This window comes from Pteropus vampyrus, unplaced genomic scaffold (genome assembly GCF_000151845.1).
Source record: "Pteropus vampyrus isolate Shadow unplaced genomic scaffold, Pvam_2.0 Scaffold83, whole genome shotgun sequence".
In the NCBI taxonomy this organism is placed as follows: domain Eukaryota; kingdom Metazoa; phylum Chordata; class Mammalia; order Chiroptera; family Pteropodidae; genus Pteropus; species Pteropus vampyrus.
Window position 1 is genome coordinate 2976746 of NW_011888864.1, and position 4522 is coordinate 2981267.

Consider the following 4522-nt stretch of genomic DNA (forward strand, 5'->3'; position numbering starts at 1 on the left):
CTAAGAGATGTAAAATAACCAATATGACCAAATACAGTAGAAAATCAAATGCACATTTCAGAAAACAATTGTAAACTGATTTAACTCTCCTTTGATGCTTATATTAATTAAAGATATTAAACCCAAATAAATTCTGCTTAGAAGAGACACAACTAAAACAAAATTTGACGTGAAACTTTTAAACAAAGGTGGACAATGATGTGGTCAAAGAACGCAAAAATGTGCACACGTGGCAAATTAATTGCAGACAAAGAAGGATTTAAGGGAAAATCTTCAACCAAGACAAATAGGGTTAGTTCAAATTGACAAAATGTCCAATCTACAATGAGTAATCACTTATGCATGTTTATGTAATAAATAGGATGGCACCAAATGTATAAACAAGAATGCTGTTAGAATAACAATGATTAAACTAAGAAAAACACACTTGTTCTATGACTTTGATGAGTTTCTTCCTGGTTTCATTGGTCATATTGACCCCAATAAAAATAAACAGATGATTTGAATAATAAAATTAATGTAAAAAAATATGTAGAAATGTTAAATGTTAAATCAGAAGAATCACAAAAGATAATATTTATTATGTTGATAAAATAAAAAAATTTTATACTACAGTACAAAGAAAAAAGTAACAGATAAAAAGAAAATATTGTGACAAATACGGCAAATAAGTAACTATTAATGCATATGTTTTAAAAGAATAAATAAAAATTCTAGCTTCTCAATTAAAATAAAAAATAAATGCAACACAAATCCTTAATTTCCATCAATATAAATAATAGCAAAATAAAATGTTTAGTAAAGCTAGTAATTAAATAGATGTACATTCTGCAAATGATGTGTATTACTAGTCAAAATGTCACGATAAACTTTAGGCCATACTACGTCATAATGCAAAAGTAGCCATGATAAGCTCAATAGGGTATTAGAAAGCTTTAAAACCCATCTTTTTAAAGTGATATGTTATGTCTTCAAAAGTGTCTATACCAAAGTGAAATGAAGAACTACAAATTATACATATGAAATAAATAAATTCATCACACACATAGACCCAGAGATTAATATTCAAAGGAAAACAATGACCTTATAGCAATTGATGGGATTGTACTCTCCTATGTACTCTTTTTAATATTCTCCCAAGTATTACAAAATATTATTCCTTTTGTATGGAAATATATGTTATAATAAACATAAACAGAACAATGTACAGAAGAGGACATTTAAACCTAACCTGTTTACATCTCTAATATCGTGTCTTGGTCTCACGTTAAAGTTTGTATGGCCTGAAAGTTATTTTTTTCAGTTCATCATGTCTTGCATGTGTGATATTTATATGTTTCTTTAATACAGCTCCTTCTTCTGTTCTACTTTCTTGAATAGTATGGCTCTGGAATAAGAGTATGGAAGTTGGTAGTGTTTCCAAGAACCCTAGGGTGGGATTTGTTATGCTTCATTGCTTGTTTCCAATGATGATGCTGCTGTTTTTTACTTCAGGAGTGTGTTTACCAATGTAACGGTAAGACTATGTTGGAAGTGGAAGTCCTGGTAGTAATAATAATAATCATGTTTCACAAGAATCCAGTTTGGGTCAAACAAGTAGTAGAGTTGATAAATGGTACAATAAATAAAAATGACTCTAATTAATGTGAATTGTTTTGTAGTACTCATTAAAAGACAAACAGTGAAGAAAATTACCAGAGAAATGCCCAAAGCTAAATTCTATCAATGCAGCAAGCAATATAAATCAGAAAATTCAATTTGAAGTTTTGCAAATATGCTGACTTCAATTTTGAGTAATATATATAATGCAGCATATTGAGCTAGTCTGGATAAGATAATATTCTATAAGGAGTCCTGCTTATCTGTTTTAATTTAATCTACCCCTAAATCAAAGTAAATCAGGCATTACCAATTTGGTGTACAAATCTACTCATAAAATTATTTGAAGTATGTTTCTAAAAATAATATAGGTGTTATTTGAGTAGGACTAAATACACATTTTATGAGCTATCCATCATTCTAAAGCATATATATAATGAGCTTCTGATATAAAATTTATATATACCTACTAAGCTATGGAAGTATTTACCCATGAATTTCTAAAAATATTTTCTTAATCTCCAGTCCAATTTACTAATTTTATCCTTTCTGAGTCTTATTCAATTTAATTTATTTCTTTTTCCTTTTTCACATTTTTGGGTGCATCTCAATTTTTTTTCAATCTGAACTAAATTATTTTACCAGTGTATTTATTCTCAGTCTCCATTTAGATTCTTGCTCAAAATTTCTTTTAAATGTATTGCCTTGAAGAATTACATCACTACTAGCATTTTATGTTTAACCAATATGTTTTGTAAACTATATGACTAGTTAATAATTTGTGAAGTGCTATTCTTTAATTTGAATTGCCTAGCAAATTAATCATATGCAATTCTTGCCATATTAAAATCAGATTACCTGGATTTTACTGTTTGAGGTACTCTAACATAGCCTTCTGTCTAAGTGACATACTTGTTTATTCATTCTTTTTATTCATTAAATAAACAAATTTTTTTATGTAAGATGTTAAAAATATAAAATAATTTACACAAAGACAAGACTTTGTAGGAAAGCCATAGAATTAAGCCAAACTTATTTTGAGTTTAATGTGTGATATTATCTCTCTTGAAATTCTCTGCTTTTAGATCTACACATCATTATACCTATGTTCCTTCATTCTTTATTAGAGGGACAATTTGTACTTCCAAGTGCCACCATATGTTAAACCACATTTCATTGACTGTCAGGTCTTTTTTCGTCTGGGGCATTGACATCTTATTTCAATTGCCACCTTTCAGCATTTTTAAAATTATTATTTGTTATTATTTATGCCTACAGCATCTAGTCTTCCTAGGTGGTCTCCCATTCTAGTACTAACCAGACTCAACCCTGCTTAACTTCCAAGATCAGATGGGATCAAGCTTGTTCAGGGTGGCATGGCCATAGACCATGGACTGTGGCTCCACTGGGGAGTGAACCCAGGACCTTCTGCGTGTAAAGCAGATGTGCTAACTGCTATACTATGGAACCAAGTCCCACTTTTCAGCATTTTCAATGATCACTTTCCTGATTGATATTTTGTACACTTGCCAACATTGCACTTTCTTTTAGTTGGCATAAGGCATGAGTTGCCTAAATGTTTGAAGCAAACATTTAGGCAACTCAATAATTGTGGACTGTTAGGAAACATCATTATTGACAGTCAGCAGTAGGGCAAGCTGGCCAACAAATGAAAATCCATGTGTCAGTGGCTTGTATTTAGCAAATGCAGACCTTAGACCAAGAGGTGAGTTATTCATAAGTTTAGCAAAGAAGTTGACAAATGAAAACAAAATAACAGTGTAAATGTGTTCATGATCATGTACATTCAACACTGTATTTATGTGTCCCTTTCTTTGTGCAAAAATATACAGATTCTTATAGTTGTATGCTACCTGGATTAGCACTGCTCATCAGGTGGTAACACTGAGATCCAAAAAAGAGTATATGACTTTATTAAAGCCACAAATATGATTAAGATCATAATTAGAACTCAGAGTCCATTTCCGCTGTCTCACAACGTCTCATAGACACTAGTAAGAGTTGTTAATCCACTAGTAAGAAGTCACTCTTTCATATTACACATATACTAGTCCTATTGTCCAGAACACCAGTTTTGTATATTGTATTTCCACACATTTATTTCCAATTTTCAAGAGCAAACTTGGTTCTCTATGACATTTACAAATGAAATGCCTGCGATAAAAGTTTTTAAGGCCTTACTAAATAGGTAAATTATAAACTATAATGCTAGACATAAACATTAAAACAACTTTGTGAGTAAATTGCCAAATAAAGTTTTAATAAATTTGAGATGAGGCAGCTTATAAGTAGACAGATAGATGATAAACAGGTAGATGGATAGATGGATGGATGAATAGATGGATAGATAAAAAGGTAGATAGTTAGGTAGGTAGGTAGGTGGATGGACAGATAGATGGTTGATTGATTGTTGATAGATAGATGGTAGATAGATCATTTTTACTTATCTTTTAATAATTACATTATTTTCTAGAAAAACTATAAATGGAATATTTTAAATTAAAAGGCATACTTCCTGCAATAATGCACTCTTCTGCATTTCACTAGTAAAATTAAATGTTTTCCTTTAATGATAAAAATTTGAGATGGCATTTATGTGCCATAATCAGTTTTGAACCTGATTTAAGTCACCTTTTTAGAGTCAAAATTTCTTGCTTTACCACAGAAGAGAAGTCAGATATTTGTAAGGTTTGAAACTCAAATATATGTTAATATAAATTAACATAAATTTAGGCTTCTGGATCTTATGATAGACAAAAATTTCAGTAAAGGAAAAGCCTGCTTAGGATATATTAAAAGGTTTGAGCCATTGAATTTATAGATTGCCCAAATACAATACTAAAATCTACATGGAAGAAAAAAATTAATTATCTTAGTAGACTTTCCAAAGGAGAACTCCCTT

The 4522-nt window shown here is 30.4% G+C and overlaps 1 pseudogene; it reads right to left on the reverse strand.

Moving 5' to 3' along the window:
- Positions 1–2868: 2868 nt before the first annotated feature.
- Positions 2869–2987, reverse strand: LOC111741931 (annotated as a pseudogene).
- Positions 2988–4522: the final 1535 nt, after the last annotated feature.